Raw genomic sequence first — 21,326 nt, 5'->3', positions numbered from 1 at the left:
AATCAAATGTATAGACTTCTTTGGTTAGTATAGACATTTTAACAATATTCTTCCAATTCATGAGCATCGAGTGTCTTTCCATTTCTTTGTGTCATCCTCAATTTCTTTCATCAGTGTTTTAAAATTTTTGGTGTACAGGTCTTTCATGTGTTTGGTTAGGTGTATTCCTAGGTATCATTTTTTATTTTTGGTGCAATTATAAATGGGATTGTTTTCTTAATTTCTTTCTGCTTCATTATTGGTATATAGAAATGCAACAGATTTCTGTACATTGGTTTTTGTATCCTGTGACTTTACCAAATCAGTTTCAGTTCTAGCAGTTTTTTAAGGGAGTCTTTCAGGTTTTCTCTATATAGTATCATGTCATCTGCAATGAGTGAAAGTTTGACTTTGTCCTTAGCACTTTCGATGTTTTATTTATCTTTGTTGCCTAATTGTTGTGGCTAGGACTTGCAGTACTGTGTTGAATAAAAGTGGTAAGCGTGATCATCCCTGTCTTGTTCCTGACCATAGTAGGATGGTCAGGATTTGTTCAGGATTTTTATCCTGAATTGATGCTGTACTTTGTCAAAAGCTTTTTCTGTAGCTATGGAAATGGTCATATGTTCTTATAATTCTCTTACTGATATGATGGATCACGTTGATTGATTTGTAAATATTGAACCACCATTGCAACTCAGGAATAAATCCCACTTGATAGTGGTGAAGGACTTTTTTAATGCATTGTTGGATTTGTTTTGTTAATATTTTGTTGAGGATTTTTGCTTCTATGTTCATTAGGGATATTAGCCTGTAAGTGTCTTTTTTTGGGATGTCTATTTCTGGGTCTGGTATCAGGGTAATACTGGCCTCAGAGAATGAATTTAGAATTTATTCTTCCTTTTGTATTTATTGGAATAATTTGAGAAGAATAGGTTTTGACTCTTCTTTAAATGTTTGCTGGAATTCACCTGTGAAGTCATCTGGTCCTGGACTTTGTTTGTTGAGAGATTTTTGATTACTGATTCAATATCATTGCTGATAATCAGTCTGTTCAAATTTTCTATTTCAGTCTTGGTAGTTTATATTTTTCTGGGAATTTATTCATTTCTTACAGGTTGTCCAATTTCTTGGCATATTGCTTTTCATGATATTCTTTTATAATTGTATTTCTTTGGTGTTGGTTGTTATTTCTTCTCTGTCATTTGTGATTTTATTTGAGTCCTTTCTCTTTTTTCCCCCCAATAAGTCTGGCTAGAGGTTTATCAATTTTGTTTTTTTAAAAAAAATACTCAGCTTCTGGTTTTATATATATATATATATATATAATCTGTAGCATTTATTTCTTTTAAGATGTTTACTTATTTTTGAAAGAGAGAGAGAGAGTGTGAGCAGGGAGAAGGGCAGAGAGAAAGGAAGGAGAGAATCCAAAGCAGGCTCCCTGCTGCCAGTGTGGAGCCCTACACAGGTCTCACTCTCAAGAACCATGAGATCATGACCTGAGCAAAATTCAAGAGTCAGATGCTTAACCGACTGAGCCAACTAGGTGCCACTCTATATCGTTTTTTTCTTCTGTAATATTTATTATTTCCTTCTTTCTGTGTGGGGGATAAGCTTAGGAATCCCTGAGCTTACACCAATGGGTTAACAAGGCATAATGAAATACAAAGTAACAGAATGCTCACACCTGAGTTCAGGTAAAACATACTGGCACTCCAAGAGTATGGGGATGCAAAGACACCACGAGAATGGGGAGGCGACCAAAGTGCCAGGAATAGGGAGGTCCAAAGTCACCCCAAAACAGGGAGTAGGTGCAGAGCCCCCCAAAATAGAGGAAAAGGCCTGAAATAGAAATGGCACAAAGGTGCTCAATACATAGGAATAAAAAGACTAGATATTCAGGGTGAAAGCACCCTACATTTAGTACTATAGCAGAAAGTGGCTTGCATAGAATAGGGTGCTACAGGCAAATCAGCCTGGAAGGAAGATGATTAACAAAAGAAAAGGTGTCTTGTTAACCCTGAGGTTATTCCCCTTATCTGTCTCATCCTTTAGGCTGGCAAAGATAAACAGGCTCAGCACCTCCTGTCTGCTGTTAACAACCATCTGCCCGGCGCCGGAATTTTGTTTTATATTGACCCAAACCCCAAACACTGTATATCTTCAAAACCCCCCTTTTCCCCTCATGTCCCCAAGTTAATGTTCATAGTTTGTGTTTCTTTGTGCACATTCATCACATTTGTAAGCCTTCAGATCTGAATAAACACGGGGCAAGGACCCTTATTCAGGGCTTTTACCTTTTTCCTGGACGTTAGCCATCTCTGGCTTTAATCCCGCATCTGCTTTTTGCTGGCCAGAAGAGAATTTTAGACTTAAAGTCTACGATGCTTCTGCTGGTTTTAACTTTTGTTGTTCTTTTTCTATCTCCTTTAGGTCTAAGTATAGGTTATTGATTTGAGATTTCCCTTGCTTCTTGAAATATGCCTGTAATGCTATAATGTTCCCTCTTTGAACTGCTTTTGCTGCATTTGAACAGCTCTATTTTCATTTTCATTTGTTTTCTTGCAGTTTTTTTTTTTATTATTTCTTTATTTCCTGGTGGACCCACTCATTGTTTAATAGCATGTTATTTACCCTCCATGTATATGTGGTATTTCTAGATTTTTCTTACAGTTGATTTCTAGTTGCACAGTGTTGTAGTAAAAAATGGTGGATGGTATGATTTCGATCTTGATGAATTTGTTGAGGCTTGTTTTGTGGCCTAATACGTGATCTGTTCTGGAGAATATTCCATGTGTGCTTGAAAGGAAGGCATATTCTGCTGTTTTAGGATGAATGTTCTGAATATAACGGTTCAATGCATCTGATCGAGTGTGTCATTCAAAGCCATTGTTTCCTTGTTGATTTTCTGTTTAGATGATCTATCCATTGTTGTAAGTAGAGTGTTAAAGTCTCCTGCTATCATTGGATTATTATTGAGTAGTTCCATTTTATTTATTATTAACTGTTTTATGCATTTTGGTGCTCTCCTGTTGGGTATAAATATTTACAATTGTTAAATCTTCTTGTTGAATTGTCCCCTTTATTATTATATAGTGACTCTCTTTGTCTCTTGTTACAGTCTTTGGTTTAACGTCTATTTTGTCTTATATAAATACTGCTCCTCAAACTTTGTTTTGACAACTGTTTGCATGGTAGATGTTTTTCCCTCCCCTCACTTGCAATCTACAGGTGTCTTTAGGTTAACATGAGTCTCTGTAGGCAGCATATTCATGAGTCTTGTTTTTGTTTTGTTTTGGGTTGTTGTTGTTAACCCATTCTGCCACCGTATGTCTTCTGAGTGGAACATTTGACCCATTTACATTCAAACTAATTATTTATAGGGTTGCCTGGGTGGCTCAGTTGGTTAAGCATCCAATTTTGGTTCAGGTCATTATTTCATGGTTTGTGGGTTTGAGCTCTGCATCAGGGTCTGAGCTGTCAGCACAGGGCTGGAGTCTGCTTCAGATTCTGTGTCTCCCTTTCTCTCTGCCCCTCCCCCCTAGCACTCTGTCTCCCTCAAAAATAAACACTAATTTTTTTTTTTGAAAACAAAAACAGAGTAATCGTTGATACATAGGTGTTTATTGCCATTTTAATACTTGTTTTGTGACTGTTTCTGAAGATTTTCTGATTGTTTCTCTCTTTCATGGTTTGCTGGTTTCCTATAATGGTATAATTAGATTTCTTTCTCTGTATTCTTTGTATACTTATTAGTAGTTTTTGATTTGTGGTTGCCATGCGTTTGTATGTAATGTCTTCTGCATATAGCAGTCTCTATTAAGTTGATGGTCGTTTAAGTTTAAACCCATTCTTTACTCAGCTCCTCCCCAGATTTTAGGCATATGGTGTCATATTTTACATCCTTTTATTTTGTGAGTTCTTGGTTTTTTACAGAAATAGTTATTTTTACTGCTTTTGTATTTTTGACCTATATACTGTCACTTTTGATCTTTCCATTCAGAGTCCCTTTTAGTATTTCTTGCAGGACTGGTTTGGTGATCACAAACTCCTTTAGTTTTTGTTTATCTGGGAAACTCTATCTCTGTTTCTATTCTGAATGATAAACTTGGTAGACAGAGTATTCTTGGCTGCAGATTTTTCCCATTCAGTGCTTTGAATATATCATGCCACTTCTTCTGGTTCAGAAAGTTTCCACTGAAAAATCTCTGATAACTTTTTGGGGTTTCCCTTGTATGTTATTATCTTCTGTCTTGCTGCTTTTAATTTTTTTTTTATTTATCACTGTATTTTGCAACTTAATTACCATATGTCTTGGTGGGATCTGCATTTGTTGAATTTTTTGGGAGTTTGCTGTGCCTCCTGGATCTGGATATTTATTTCCTACCCCAGATTAGGGACATTTTCAGCTATTATTTCTTCAAATAAATTTTTTGCCCCCAAAAGGGGGAAGAAAGAGAGAAAACTCTCTTCTGAGACTTGTATACTACCAATGTTACTATATTTGATGGAGTTCCAGAGTTCCCTAAGTCTCTTTTTGAGTTGCATATTACTTTTTTCTTCTGTCCATCTTGATTACTTTCCATTACTCTTCTAGATCTTTAATTCATTCCTCTGCTTCTTATAGCCTGCAGTTAATTTCATCAAGCATGTTTCCAATCTTGTTTATTACACTCTCCATCTCTTATTGGTTCTTATTTATCTCTTTAAGGATCTCACTGATGTCTTCCACTCTTTTCTTAAACCCGTTGAGTATCCTTATGCTCTATCATTGCTTTAAATACTCAGCGAGGCACGTTACTCAAATCTGTTTCACGTAGATCTCCAGCCATGGCTTTGTCCTGTTGTTACATATAGGAGAAATTTACTGTATTCTCATTTTGTCTAAGTCTCTGTGCCTATTTTGTGTTTTTGCAGTCAGCTATGTATCCTGTGTTTGAGTGTAAAGGCCTTATACAAAATCCTGTAGTGCCCTGTCATGTGGTATCCCCTGTTCCTCAGGGCCTGGCACTTCCAAGAGTGTCTCTAATGTGTGCTGCGTGTTCTCTGCTGTTTTGTCTTGGCCTCTGTATCCTTTAGGCCAGTCATCTTCAGAGTCTCTGTTTGTCTCTTGTGGACAGTGGTTGGTCTCTGGTCTGAATGTGGCAAGTTTTAACTAGGTGTGCTCTGGTTTGGCCTGCTTGTGAAATGAGCCCTATCAATATTGCCACTGCAACTGAGGTTTTGCAAAATTTCTGGGGATGTTGTCAAGGGCTTGCACTTGTTTTCTGGGCAAGGGGGACCAATGAGGTGGGACTGAAGGAAGTGTGACTGGGAAGGACAGTTCCACTGAAGCATGAGAAGGTTTAGCTTGGTATAAGCAAGTTAGTTAGTGAGTGTTGGCATGGTGCTGATTGCTGTAAGTGGCCCTGGGCTTATGCTGAGGGGCCAGAGAAGGAAGTGAAACCCGCCAGTTCCTTTGTTCCTAGAGAGGAGTTTCTCTGTGAATGTTGCCTCTCTGGGACACTCTCTGAAATGAGTAAATAACCTCCCCAGTGCGCACCAGGTTCTCTTCTGATCATTGTTTTCACCCTTTATATCGGCATGCTCTTTGCCTTGCCTTGTCTCCAACTGTGGTCCCAATGCCTATGAGCTCTATCTAAGGCAAGTCTGTTGACCTTTGAAACTCCAGGCTTTAAGCCCTGCTGGTTGCAAGAACTCAAAAAATTTGGGCCCTCTAGATTTCCAAGCCAATTGCTATAGGAATTTTTTTTTCCCTTGTGCTTTCTCCTGTGTGTTAGTCTATCTCTTGACCTTCTCTGTTGTCATAGCTCTCTCCTCACCACAATGGCCATGATCTATTTCCATGTCTCCCCACTTCCTACCTTCTTCATTGTGGCCTCTTCTCTATATTTAGTTGTGGAGTTTGTTCTGCCAGTCTTCAGTTTGATTTCTAGGGTATTCAGGATGACACAATAATTATCTAGTTGTATTTCTCGAGACAAGGAGAGCCTAGCATCCTCCTACTCTGCTGCCTTCTCCCCCTTCTTTAGATACATACCTTTTTGTCTTATAAATAATGTGAAATATTTTCTCCCAGTCAGTGGCTTGCTTCTGTATTTATTTTAAGTATCTTTCCGTGAATGGAGTTTTAATTTCAGTAAAGTTGAGCCTTAAAGTTGAAATTTTGTTTTTTGTAGGAGTGTTGCTATTGTATGTTGCATAAATATGTAAGAGATTTTTTAAAATTGATCTTTTTTATTTTAGAGGGAGAGTGCAAGTGGGAGAGAGGGGCAGGGGGGGAGAGAGAGAGAGAGAGAGAGAATATATCTTAAGCAGGCTTCACACTCCATGAAGGGCTCATTCTCACAACCATGAGGTCATGACCTGAGCTGAAATCAAGAGTTAGATTCTAAACTGACTGAGCCACTCAGACACACTTATATTGATCCTTTATACTGAGACTTTGCTGATTTCACTTATTAGGCCTAGTAGCTTTTTAGATTTATTTTGCATTTTAAGAATTCATTCAGATTTGTTATTTATAGAATTGTTAGGAACAAATAGATTTTAATCATGTTAGAAAATGTTACCACTCAGGTTTTATCAGGACCTGTTAAAAATAAGATTTAAAATGGCAAAAGCATTAAAAAAAGAATAAGAAGAAAATAAATTTCTTTAATTCAGTTACTTAGAAGTAGAGTTTGAATTCTGATTTTTAAAATTTGCTTTGGAGGATATCTAACCAGTTCATTGAATCCTTTGTGTGTCATCTAATGGCTGTTTTGTGTCAGTTATCCAAGTCTCTCCCAGTAATAGGTCTCAAAGACACAATACAGAAATATGCTGAGTCTGTAGAGTCTCTAAGCCCAAAAGTATGCTGCAAGTGAGTGAAGACCCTTGACATGAGAAGATTATATGAGAACATAATAAAAAGAGCTCTAGCTGGGGCATTTACAAGAGCTAGACTGACACATTAAATCTCTTGAGGCCCTGAGGAGAAGCTAGAGTAACAGCTAAGAATCCTTCTGGGTTACAGCTTTCTATAGTATAAAGAACATTATTAAAAGGATACAGGGTTACCAGGTAAGGTTTAAATAATTATGGCTAATATATAAATAATTGGTAAATTATGGTATAGACTTTATAGTTTTGTAAAATTATAATTTATTTTGTATGTAGAGCCTTATATTTGTGAACCCTAAATTTTAAGAACGTGTAATCTTATAAATGGAAATTTTAAATTCCTTCTTGATATTAAATGGATGCCTACATACACTTATAGTATAAGCTGTAGGGCAGAAACGGAATCCGTTTCCACTTGAACATTATGGCAGATGCCTCTAGAAACACTATAAAAATGACTAAAATATATGATGCTGGAATGCCTAGTATTAAGTTGCTGCTGATTCTTCAAGTAGTAAACAGTGAGGAATAAGATGTGTAGCTTTTGAAGTGACAAGAGCTATATCTAGTCACTAGGGTACTGTTGAGAAAATATCTGCTCAGTGCATACAGTATATTGGTGTTTCCCCATAATTTATCTGAAAACTTACAATGTGACTAGAGCCTAGTGAACAGAGAGGAGACTGGGACTAGATGAAATTAGTTAGGAAACAAAGAGCATTTTCCAGATGAAGATGAGGAAAATGGGTCTTTCCTATATATAAACGGTAGCCAATAAAATTTTAGTGATAGGATGACATGGCCATGTTTGGGTCGGAGGATTAATCTTTTTGTAATATCAAATCAATAAAGCAAACTGGACAAAAGAAGAGGAATCAAGTTTGAATACTGGGTTGCTGAACTGAACCTTTAGAACAAAGGCCAGGACAAATAAGTAGAATTAAATTGATTCATTGGGTGAAAAATAAAAACCTGTGATTTCTAAAACTACACTAATTGCTTAAAGCTAGCTATACTTAAAAAACCACTGATTGAGCTAGTGGGACTAATTCTTTGGAAACTCTAGTGGGTGGTGTCCAACTTTAGGAGAATTAAAAATTATTAGTGAATCAGTTCCACTTAATTTGTAAATTAATGGCATTCCAGTGAGATGTATAGTAAAACTTCATCAGGTTAAAAAATTAATTGCCTAATCTTCTTTATACTTTAAAAATAGTTTATTTGAGAACATAAAGTGGAAATCCAGATCTCCAAATGTATTATGTTATTTTCATTCTGAACTAATGGTTATTATCATTAATTTTGTTAATTGCACACTTTCCGAACTTTTATTTTGAATTGATGTACTGGTTTTTATATATCACACTTGCAAAAAATAAAGTATAATAAATGTCCACACTCTTTCATATTGTTTAATACAAAAGTCATATATTTTGTGTTCTCTTAATATTGTTATTAAATGGTATTATGGTTTTGGATGGCACATTCAAACTCTATACCACTCTAAGCCAGAAAATTCTGAATTTCTAGAATTAAATGGGTAATGAAAAGGGGTGGGGATATGGGAGATACTTTAACTCTTAACAATTATGCAAACTTGGACGTGTAAATAGATTCAATGTGATGTTCTACAGGCTTCTATTTGAAACAGCCCTGTTTTCAAATCTGTGGACATTGAATTTTGTAACTTTTGGGCATGGGAAAAGAGTACATGGAAAGGGAGGTCATGTAGAGAAATGGCAGGTGGTCCCTTCTGGGGAAGGAGAAGAAGAATGGCTGTTTTTATTAACCCTAGTATCCTCTTTCCCCAAACTCCAAGGTTTTAGAAAATGTACATCTCCTAACCATAAAATGTATTAAAATTATGGTCAGTGTGCTGGAAATTTTAGAGCTACGGATGTGATTCATTCCTGAGTATACCTAAAATGGACAGCTTTCATGTAACACAAAGTTGTAGCTGAATTAGGACAAACAGGGAAAGCTCAGTTTTACCTTAAAACTCCTGGCTCCTTAGCTGTGCCTACTCACTTCATCTGCCTCTTGTGTGGTCTTGGGCTTGCATTGGCTGGTGAAATTTGAGTGGAATTAACATATGATCTGTGTCATTCTCCATGTTCTATCTTGTGTGACTGGGGTAATTGTGAAAGTATCCATTGATAGGGGAGGTGCCAAAAGCTTAGAGCAGCTGGGAATGCTAAACACAGCCCTGGAGAGCTACCTGAACCCATGGTGAAATTTGTGTGACTGAGAAGTTAACTCATTAAGATACGCCACTGATATTTTGCAGTTGTTTTGACTATAGCATACGCTAGCTTATTCTGATTCATACACCTGAAACTTTCTGATAGTGATATTTAACAGTGTCTATTGATATGATGATACTTTTTAAATTAAAAAATGAGGTTGCTGAATTTGATTACTTTATATGTTTCTATGTTTTATATACTTTATGCTAACTATATATTAATGTATATTTTTTTCAGAGAATGTTTAGAGGTTATCTTCAATCACTTTTTATACTATTGAGTATTTATTTTCCTCTCAGTATATGTCTACTACCTTCCTCCCATACATTTTCATTAAATAGAAATCTCATATTAATACAGCTTTTTCCAAACCAAAATAATCACTCCTCAGAAGCAATTACTACATCTTTTTATAGAAATACAACTATAAAATAAAGATGGGAAAGATGATATTACTTTGCTGTTATCTTTTCAGTGATGAAGCCATTCCTAGAGCTTCATTGTTGAGTTGTTGACACTAAACCCAGAAATTGAGCATTACGTTAAATTCTCAAGAAGATCATTTTCTTACATACAAAGTTATAAAATGTTATTACTTTAATATAAACACACATGCTTTTTGGTGTTTTGTTTTTAGGCAGCTTAATTTAATTACCTACATCTTGCATGCCTCTTAATTTCACTTTAATATTAAATCTACATGTACAGAAAGCACAAAAATATGTTAAAACATGAAGCATATTCACTTGTAGTATCAGGGCTCTATCACACATATGAAAGGGCTTAGTTAAAATTCATATAGAAATTCAGAACCTGACCAAATGGAAACTTGTATGAATTGGAACATTAGAATAGGGGGAGAAATTTCCCAAGGGATTCAACCCATTTGTGTCGATGGGAACTTTGAACATAGAACTTAGAAATAGAACATGAAACCTTGGTGAAACTTCACATATTGGCAACTTTTCCATGATTTCTTTTCCTTCCAAATAAAATGGTGATCACAACCGTGCTTTCTTCTTTGCATGATTGCCAAACTAAAGACACGGGGAGTTGAGGTTTACTGGATAACATTTTCAAAAGAAGGATGGATATTGAGGGTCAGAAACTCCCCCCTGCCTAGATGCCCACAGGCATATGCATGTTTGAGGGCTGTAGTGAGGCAGCTTGTAGTAGCAGAGCATAGACATCCACCATAGCCAAAGGCTCAAGAAAAAGATGGAGAAAGGGCAAGGTAGGAACAGGGCAGGATTATTGAGTATGGCTAAAGATGCCTGTTAGGAGGACCTCTTAACAGAACTCAAAATGCACTATAGGAATGGAGGTAGTGAGCAGAGTAGAGAAAGGGCGAGATAAACAGGTTAGTGCAAACCATCCCCTAGCAGTTCACTGTAGTTCTGCAGATTGGGCAAGACAGTTCAGAGACAGATGCGGGAGTCACAGTAATAGACCAAGAACAGGGAACAAAGGATGTGAGTGGCAAATGAGAAGGTTATATAGACACATACCTGAGACATGCACCAACCCATATGGCATCTTTGAATGTTCCCCCACATTGTCTGTGGGAGAGCTGGAAGGAAACGGATATACGGCTCACTTGTCCAGGATTTGAGCAGGTATCCATGAGAGCCTATTAAAACAGTTAGGAATTATGTTGAAGAATTTTTTCCCTGAAGCTAGATTTCTTAGCTTGATATCCCAGTATCACTAAGCATTTGTGAGTCCTTTGTGAAAGTTAAATAAATTTTCTCCACCTCATTCCACCTATCTCTTGAAGGTAGTGTAAGTTGGACTTATTCCCTAGGTTGGCATGACTAATAAATATACTTGTGGTTATAAAATAGCACTTTCTGCTGCTGCTAAAACTTTTATTATTAATATGAAATAATCACCATTTTTCTAAAAGGCAATAAGATAGGAAATGGGTACATATAGTCCCTTGAACACAGGTCTTTTTCTATTTATATATATGTATATATATATGTATATAAGTATATATATATGTATATAAGTATATATATGTATATATGTGTATATATATGTATATAAGTATATAGTACATATATACATACAGACAGCAACACTGATCATGATTGCATTTTAATTTTGATTTTTGGGAATATCAGAGAAAATTCAATGGACTTGATAGTATCTATTTGTATTTAATGAAACACTATTTGCTATTTCTTACATCTTTTACCACTCAGCCACCTCCATCTAGTTACCTTTATTTTCTTTTAGGCAATGAGTTTCTCTAAGCTTCATCAAATCCTTTTAGGTAAATAAGGTCATACTGGTTTTGGTTGGTGTATAGGGCTTGTGAAGAGTCACAATAAAAGCCGTGCTTACATATCACAGACTGGATATCTTTGCCAATGAGGGACTAGTAAAAATATCTGAACAGGGGAGAGTCATAATAATTTTGGAAATTACTCTGGCATTAATATTTAAAAATAAGTAGAAAGGGTAAGAGACTGAAAGCATAGAGGTCAGTTAGGATATAAAAATCTGGGTCTAAGGTAATGAATGATTAAATTATAGCAGTTTTTATAGGAGTAAGAAAGAAGTGCTAAGTTTGAGGAGATTAAATTGATAGAACTTGGACAAAATGATTGAATATTGGAACAAGGACGCAAGGGCAGTCAAATCAACATGGGATTGGACACTTTCCTCAGTAATATTTAATAATCATGCATTTTTTTTTGCAGAGCTTCCTGAAGTGAAAAAAAAAAATCTTAGCTCTACAGATCGTTCAGATTTAAAAATGTGTATTTTGAGCAGTTGTAAGAGAGAAAGACTTCTATGGAGTTAATGATAATATTCTTATATTAGCCTGTGAGTTGATCAGTTTATGCCTGTATAGAAAACCCAGAAAACGGGCAGAATCTGAAGAACATACAAATCCCATCTAAACCCTGTAGATGATATTCCCCTGTAATAACAAACTGAGGATTTTTTAAACTAGTTTAATATCAAAGAAGAAGTGAGAAATTATAACAGCGGTTTAAAACTAGTCTCCCCTGGATCTCCAAGGGATTTGTGCAGCAATCCCTTGGGACTTGGGAAGTGGGGAAGACAGGCAGGCTGAGTGGCTTGAGCTTTCTATTCCTAATTGCTGCTTCTCACCTGAACCATTCATCTGTTTTATGGGCTCTTATAATGGGCTCACCATTATAAGATTGTTTGAAGAGGTAATTCTGTGGCTAAAGAATTGGGAAGTCTGTCTTGATGGTACTTGTGGTTCTTGAATATGCTTATGTTAGGATTAAGTACATTGCAATATCCTCATGTCCCAGCATCTGTTCAGTTTTTTAGGTCTTCACAGAAAGTCTTAACTCAAAGGACCCCATTTGGGTATTGTTTTGTGTGCTATGTGGACTTGAGGGTATGCAGTAGCCATTGTAGTCAGGCTTCTAGTGCCTGCAGCAGGTGGGGCAGAAAGAAGTCCTTTTGACTTCCTGGATTCTTCCAGGCCTCTCCTCTGGCAAGTTACACATCATGCTCTGGGCAAGGTCACTTGTCCTATGGCATTTTTATAGACAAGGTTCTTCTGAAGGCATCAGAGGCACACTTTTATTTTCTCGGGTCCCAGACCAATATATCTTGAAGAACATAATTACTTCATTAAGGTTTCTGCAGATATCCCGATGGGAAAATGCAGGAATAAGAGGCAGTTTCCTTTGACATTGAGATGCCCCCCCCCCCCCGGAAGGGTTTTGGCAAGGGACAAAGTTCTATGGTTGAAAGAAAGACCTAGCATATAGAACGTGGTGTAAGAGTTTGCAGGTACAATTTTGTAGACTCTTAAAATGACCTGAATGATTTTGAGATATTAAAAGATGTGATGGAGTATATTAGTTATCTATTACTTCATAACAGACAACCATCAAATTTGGTGCTTTACAACAAAATTATTTTCTCTCATAGTTGCTATGTGTCAGGAATGTGTATAAGGCACAGTGGACGTGGCTCGTCTGTTTAGTGACGTTTTGGGCTTCATTTGGAAAAGTTGAAAAGTGTGTGCTGGAACAGGCTGAATATATGTCACTCACATGTCTGTTGGTGGATGCTGGCTATTGGCTTGGACCTTAGCTGGAACTGTTGCCTGGAACTCTTAAATGTGGTATCTCCATGTGGCCTAGTCTTCCCCACAAGATGTTGGCTGGGTTCAGATAGACGGACAGACGGAGTGACAGAGAAAGAGAACCAGGCAGAAGTCATTTCATCTTCTATAATAGAGCCACAAAAGTCATCATGTTCATTCCACTAAACTCTGTTTACAGTAGTTATGAAGGTGCCCTCAAGTTCAAGACAAAAAAGCATGGGTTACATCACTTGATGGAGATGTATTACTGTCACATTAAAGAAAAACATTTAAAAAAATACATAGGGGTACCCATCTTGGTATAGTGCAGTCTGCCACATGAGCGAAGTAAACAGAGTGTTGAAAATGATGAGCACATTATTGTGCTTTGTTCTGAAGTGCCAATCAAATCTTTCTCCTATCGGTTCTGAACCAGTTAAAAATGTACATATAGAAGTCAGCTTGATAAGGCAGAAACCTTCAATGGAAAATGCAAATCCAAGTCTAAATCAGAATACATTTCCCACTGATAAGAATTTACTTGCCAACCCATAGAGCTGAGAAGACATACCCCGGTGAGTTTTTCCTCACTTGCAGCAAACCAGAGCAGAATATATGTGAAGACGGAAAGGATGAGAAAGAAAAAAAATAAAATAAAATAAATGTATATCTCTGGCCAAGGTACATTTTCTTTATTCTGTGGACTCGTCTTCAGTTGAAGTACACTTGCGATGCTGCCAGATATAAAATGGAATCGAGGGCAGGCAGAGTCTTAACAGGTGTTGGTACAAACTTAAAGCTTCAAAAGGACTTGCTTTTCGCTGCCAAGAGGATCGATGCAGATGTACGCTTTGGCTTCTTTAGACTGAAATGGCCTAAATTCTCTTCCTTGAGAAAAGTTTGTGAATTTATTCCATGCTAAAACCCACTGTTATCTGACCAGCCAGGAAACATTTCTCCTTCAGAAATGGTCTCTCGTCATGAAATATTCAAACGAAAGACAGGCAAGGTTTTGATTTTTAATGATTCCATAAAACACGCTTTGTGGTCTGTTTTGGGGGTTTTTGTGGCTGTTGTTGTAGTCATTGGATTCAAGAGCCAGACTTTTTAATGCATCTCTGCCTTTCTCTTTCCTGTGTCACTACTCTGACCGGCTTTGTGGAGCTCGGGCTGGAGGCTTTCCTACCTGATGGGCCTTTCCCGGGAACACAGGTAAATCACTGCCGCTGTGAGCACTCTTTGCAGAAGGTTAAATTTATTCCACGCTGTAGAGTAGGAACTCATCTCTGTAAATAATTTTATTATGCTCCTTTATAAACATTTTGGTAGAGGAAAATTCCTGGTTTAACTCAATAACGTATTACACTTTCCCTGCCCCGCGAATTAGATTGATTGCGGTGGCATGTGAGATTGATAATCCATAGATCTGTGTTATGACAGCCATTGTTTTAGTGCCAAGCTGAAGAGGAATGCGTCCTTAAATGTATCATTGTATAAAATATTGACCTAGAGAACTTCATTATTCAAGCTGGAGAGACAGTCACTACTTAACAGTAATAAACTGTTTCTGTGTTACATTGAGAATACTTCGGGAAATATGAGAGTTGTCAAATCTCTTGAAAATCCTGTCTTTATAGTACACATGACACTAAAGCTATAGCTGTATTTTCTGCTAATAAAAGCAAAGGCACAGACAGATGTGAAGGATATCACGGCGCACTGACAAGAAACTAAGAAAAATGAATACCTGGTTGAGGAGTCGGAAAGACACAGGCCAATGACCTTGGGAAGCTGTACTCTTTCGAGATATTTTTGTTCTTGTAAGGAGTGCAAAGATAATGCTGCATTAGTGTAAAAAATAAAATAAACCTGAGGCTCTAAACCGAACACATTTTATGAAAAATATCCTGAAGTGTCTCTTAACAAGAAGTCACGTGAGATGACATAAAAATACAAGATGCTGAATGCGAGCCAGAATATTTTAGAAAAGAAAGACATTTTTGAAGTTACCAAAAATGATATAAAGACGTACAAAAAAATGACAATATGAACCAAAATGACATTTCTTTCATTTGTTAAATGAGAAAAGTCCTTGCTTCCTATGAACCTTAACATCTCCTTTTGTCCTATTTTTGCATTTAGTGAAGCCTTTCCTCCTCTTTTAAGAAAACTGTGGCTAATATTATTTTAAAAAAGTATAAATACCTTGCAAGCCTAAAAAACCTCCTTTTTTTTAGGTTGTCTGCAAACTAAAAAAAAAAAAAAAAAAAGGAGAAGAATCAGAAAGCGTTAGCATATAAAAGTGCTAATTGATGTTCAGTATAACTCATCATCCTGAAGTGTCTCATTCTCAATAATTAAGAAAGAGTGTTTATTACAGTTTTGGTACTTGATTTTATTTTGCTCCAGTTTTCGAAATTTAGAATTCCATGAAAAATATATGTGGTAATACTCAGTTATTCAGAATACCAACTTTAACAAAATACCAGTACATATTTCTATTTTGATTTATTTTAGAAACCTAAAGTTGGTTATATTTAACCAAGATGTTTTTGTTGTGATAAAACTTTATTTCTTTGATAAGACTTTTAAGAAATACTGTAAATTATATACTTAATTTAGAAATGACTATAGGGGTGCCTGGGTGGCTCAGGTGGTTAAGGGTATGATCGCACATTTCGTGAGTTTGAGCCCTGCCTTGGGCTCTGTGCTGACAGCTCAGAGCCTGGAGCCTTCTTCAAATTCTATGTCTCCCTTTCTCTCTGTCTCTCCCCCACTCACATTCTGTTTTTCTCCTTCTCCCTCCCTCCCTCTCTGTCTCACAAAAACAAACAAACAAATAAATAAATAAATAAATAAATAAATAAATAAATCATTAAAAATGACTGTACAAAACTGTAAAAACAATGGTGTTTTAATTCTCAAGTATTTTATTTTCTGAAGATTAGATTATTACGTTGGTTTAATTAACATTTTGAAGGCATAAAGAGGCATCATTAGATTACCTGCAATGTTTTTAAAAGCTCTCAAGGAAAAAATGTGGTCATACAAGGAAATACAAATATAAATACAGAGAGAAAGAGAGCAATAGGTATGGAGCAAGAGACTTTTCAAAAGGGAGAAATCAATGATAAGGGATATAAGCAAGAGTGGAATAATAAAAATAACTAATCCCCTCATTATCAAAATTTACTTTGTGCCTTAATCTATTAACTAATGTTACTGTATAGTATATTATTTAGTATATTATTTAGTATAAATGGTTTAGTGTATTATTTAGCATATTATTAATTATAGTATATTGTTTTTACTATTTGCCCTTAGAATTTATTTATTTATTTAATGTTTGTTTATTTTTGAGAGAGAGGGACAGAGTGCAAGCAAGGGAGGGGCAGAGACACAGAGAGACACAGGGAGACACAGGGAGACACAGAATCCAAAGCAGGCTCCAGGCTACTAGCTGTCAGCACAGAGCCCCACGTAGGTCCCAAACCTACACACCGTGAGATCATGACCAGAGCCAAAGTTGGAAGGTCAGCTGACTGAACCACCCAGATGCCCCTGTCCTTAGAATTTATTTTAAATTAACAAATAATTAGTTCTCACATTCCATAGCTCCAGAATGTTTTGTTTTAAAGACTGGCTCAGAAGTGGAGAAGACACTCCAGATTTTGCATTTTGCAGTTCATTCCTCTAAGGAACCATTTGTCACAGTCTCCTTAGTGGTAGAAATAGGCAATGTACTGTCTTCTTTCTTAGTCTTTGCCCCTTGAAAGTTTGATAAGGTTTTTGTATGGCAAAGCTTCTTGCAAATTTTATTCTAAGAAAATGAAAAATGTCGAGTGAAAGCAATTAATTAAAGTATATGTTATTAATAGTCCAACATTTCTCAGATGCACCTAACTAAAAGTATCCACTAAATGATCATCAAACTTGAAAGTGTATGACTTGTGAGAAACTGCCATGTGCTATTCGATTCATAATTATCAACAAATGGTCTATACTTCCTGAAGATAGCAATCTGGCCCTCTTCAGGCATGAAGTCCGATGATTTTAAATTGATTTGTGTTTTCAGCTGCTATTTGACCATCTGATCTACATTATACGTCCATATTGTTTTCTTTTTATGTATTTGTGCACTCTCAATTATGGACAAATAATTACCCTATATTATAACATGTAGCAAATATTGTAAATCACTATGTAATTATAAATTTGAAGTCCAATTGGCAAAATAAATGGAGGCCTTCATGGTTTACTAAAAAAGGTTTATTTACAGTTGGGAAATAGTGAACTTAGTATTTGGAACATTATATTTGAATTCTGGCTACTCCAGCAGTCAAACATGAACTTTTCTACATAACAAATGCTGTGTTATATTAGAAAAGATTCCACATCACACTCTTTCCAAACCATTCTAATTGTTAATCATATAATAAAACGTCAGGCTGCTGAGTCACCAGAGATGCTAAAATTTACCTCCAGTCTGGTAAATGATGTCAAGTGTCATCAAGGTGACCAACTTGTCTGTCCGTCACTGAGAGGTTCCAGAAGACATGGCAGAAAATGTTACCCATCTAAATTTCTCTGCCCTCTCTTCTACCTAGAAAATAGGCTCTTCACCAATTACCTTTTCACAGGGTTACTAAGTTTAAAATAAAACCATTGACTCTGGTTCCAGAATTCTTTACTTTAGTAGTAGAACTTTTGTATCTGGAAATGGCTGCTGGCTAGGTCTTAAAATGCATTATGTCTTGGTAGAATGAGAAGTTAAGAAAACATATCCACAGGACTCTGAGCAGCCTTTCCTATTAGTATTTCTCCTGCATTCCTAACGCTAATTCTAGTGCCCCAGCGTCTCAGTGTTTGTTGTATGTGTGTGTGTTTACCTTATTTTTATTTATTTATTTTTTAAATTATGTTATTATTTTTTTATTAGAGAGGGAGAGAGAGAGAGAGAGAGAAGGAAAGAGCACGAGCAGGGGAGAGGAAAAGAGACAGAGACAAAATCCAAAGCAGGCTCCAGGCTCCCAGCTATCAGTGCAAAGCCCGACATGGAGCTTGACTTGACAAGCAGTGAGACAATGACATGAGCCAAAGTCAGACACTTAACTACTGAGCCACCCAGGTGGCCCATTTTTGTTTTTAAGATTATCAGTCAAATGCAGATTGTTTTAAAAGAGTGTCTATGTGGGTATATATTTGTGTATTGTCATTCATTCCCACTGCACTCCCACATTTTTAAAATCACATATTAAGACTGAGATAATACTAAGAAGACTTTAAGGGGGCGCCCGGGTGGCGCAGTCGGTTGAGCGTCCGACTTCAGCCAGGTCACGATCTCGCGGTCAGTTCGAGCCCCGCGTCAGTCTCTGGGCTGATGGCTCGGAGCCTGGAGGCTGTTTCCGATTCTGTGTCTCCCTCTCTCTCTGCCCCTCCCCCGTTCATGCTGTGTCTCTCTCTGTCCCAAAATAAATAAAAAACGTTGAAAAAAAAAAAAAAAAGACTTTAAGGGTAGCAAAGGCAGGACCTCTTCCTTTTAGGCTTTCCCTACCATCAGGGTCTATAACTCAAAATTCCCCTCTAATGACAGAATCCAAAGTCCTTGAATAATAACCACATATTCGGAGGACCAAGCATGAAATGAAACAAAACCACTGAGGTTCAGGGTGAGATGAGATGAAACCAGGGAGCTCAAAGATGTAAAGGGACTGATTAGTCCTGAAACACTGAGTCAGTGCAGCAGAGATGTCAAAGGAACCAGACAATGGGACTCACAGGATAGACCATGAGAGAACAAGAGATCCCATGGTATATAATTGAGACATTACACCTAAATCTTCACTTAATGGTTTACAAGTCATGATGCAATTCTTCAATCACACATTGTTTTGTATAGTTTTTGAGTCTTCATGTATAAGAGTCATCTTTGCTAAGATCTCTTGGTTATTCCCTCTGTCAAATTAAGGGTAAAGTGTGGGATTAGATGGGTAAAATTTTGTTTGGGTGAGAGAGTGATGGAGTTTTAGATTTAGAGTTTTGAGGCTTCTCAGGGAGAAGAAGAAAACAGATTATCTCCCTTCTGTGTTTTTCATCTCTTTACTGGGTTTCCTCTTCCACACAAAGAACAAACCAAGACAAAAATGCAATGCCAATTTAAGGATGTATTGAATGAGATAGTTTTCTTAAGTCAAAACCATGGAGTATGGCATCTTATACTTGAGCCCTGTGAAAGACTGAAATTATGATAATTAGTCGGGACAAATGTGCAACTCAAAACCATCATTCTCAGATTGGTTTGTAAATGAAATTGTCACTTTACTAATTTCTCTTGGAAATCAGCCTGCTGTAATGACAAAACATTGGTGTCCAGTACTTAGGGAATCCTGTTCCAAGAACTGAGGCAACTGAAAAACGATTGAATATTGAGAAATCTACTTGGTGGACGTAGCTTTAGGAGAATACATATTTTTATTCCATCTGGCAGCTTAAACTGTGATTTCCAAATGAGAGTACTTTTGGAGTATGTGTGAGGACATGGTATGTTGCCTTAGAACACCAATTTTATAAGAAGATTTTCTTTTTTGTCAGGAATAGTTGAACCATTTAAAACGATTTGTATTAAAACAAACACAATTATGTTACAGAGTATGCCTAGGAATGCAAGATGCAATTAGTAATTTTTAGCTAAAATGTAAAATTAAACTTTCATTTTTAGAGAGACTCTGTGCCAAAAGCGTTCAATGCCAACCAGATTCTGCCTTAGGGGTTCCGTTTCTCTCTTCTTAGTGAGCTCTAATGGAACAGTACGTAGAAGAATCACAGCCTGAATTGATACCCTACTCCATAGAGAGGTAGGAGACGCATCCACTTGGAGTAAGACACACTGACAGACCCTTCCCCTCCAGCAGATCTGTGGACAGGCTCCATGCTGACCATTGTCCATTTGTGCTCCTTTTTACAGCCTCATCCATTCCTTTTTTCAATACACTTCCATAACTTTTCTAAATTTATAGCTTAGTTTACATTGATTACATTTTAGGTTGACTGCTTTCTGAGGATATATAAAGGGCACCTTAATCTCATGAATTACCTGTTTCTGAATCACAATGCAGGTTGAGTTACTTTATAAAGGCTTTTGTGGCTCCATCTCTCTTATGTGGATTTTGATCAACAACAATTACATGGAGTAGAGCATTTTGTCCTGAGTGTTTTTGTATTTCCCTTACCCTTGTCTTAACTGTTTTTTGACCTAGGTTTTTAGATAACATTGCTTTTCAGCCTTTACTCTCTATCTTCGGTAACATACTTTTTGGGTGGTTCTTACTTTTAGAAAGCTTAAATAAAAGTAGGAACCTCAAAGAAGAGCTAAGTGTGTTAATCCATGTATGTACTCGTTTGAATTAAAAATTACTATTTTTCAGTCTGTACGAAATCAAGCATAGTATCATGAAGACTTAGCAAAATATAGCCTGAAGACGAGCAAGTATGAGTTTAATAGGCAATATTTTGGTTATTTTTGCTTTGTTGTTTTTCCCCTTTGTACTGTTTACTGCTTAATTTATGACCAAGGTAATTATACAAAAGAAGGTAAGGTCAGTGACAAAGAAATTTACATGCAATTTCATGTTCTTCCACTAAGCATAATATCCTACTTATTATCTCCACCCCTACCTCTGCTATCACTTACGTTTCATCCATTTACACTGCTCTATTTTTTTTTAATGTTTATTTTACTTTTGAGAGAGAGAGAGAGAGAGAGAGACAGAGACAGAGGGAGGGAGAGGGGGGGAGAGAGAGAATGAGCAGGGAAGGGGCAAAGAGAGAGGGAGACACAGAATCCGAAGTGGCTCCAGGCTCCGAGTTGTCAGCACAGAGCCTGATGCAGGGCTCAAACCCATGAACTGAGAGATCGTGACCTGACCTGAAGTCGGGCATTTAAACAACTGAGCCAATCAGGCGCCCCTATACTATTTTATTTTTATTGTACTTGCCAATTCCAAAGCTGTACTACTTACTTGTTTTCTATTTCTTTTTTATTCTCACTTGAACATAACTTCTCTGAGAGCAGGGACTTTGTTTCCCTTGGTTGCTCTATTTTATCACCTACAACAGTACTTGATGACTTTCAG

The sequence above is a fragment of the Puma concolor genome, chromosome A1, assembly GCF_028749965.1.
Source record: "Puma concolor isolate L17-30 chromosome A1, mPumCon1.1.hap2, whole genome shotgun sequence".
In the NCBI taxonomy this organism is placed as follows: domain Eukaryota; kingdom Metazoa; phylum Chordata; class Mammalia; order Carnivora; family Felidae; genus Puma; species Puma concolor.
The sequence above is the reverse complement of the archived record's forward strand: the minus strand, read 5'-3'. Positions refer to the sequence as shown.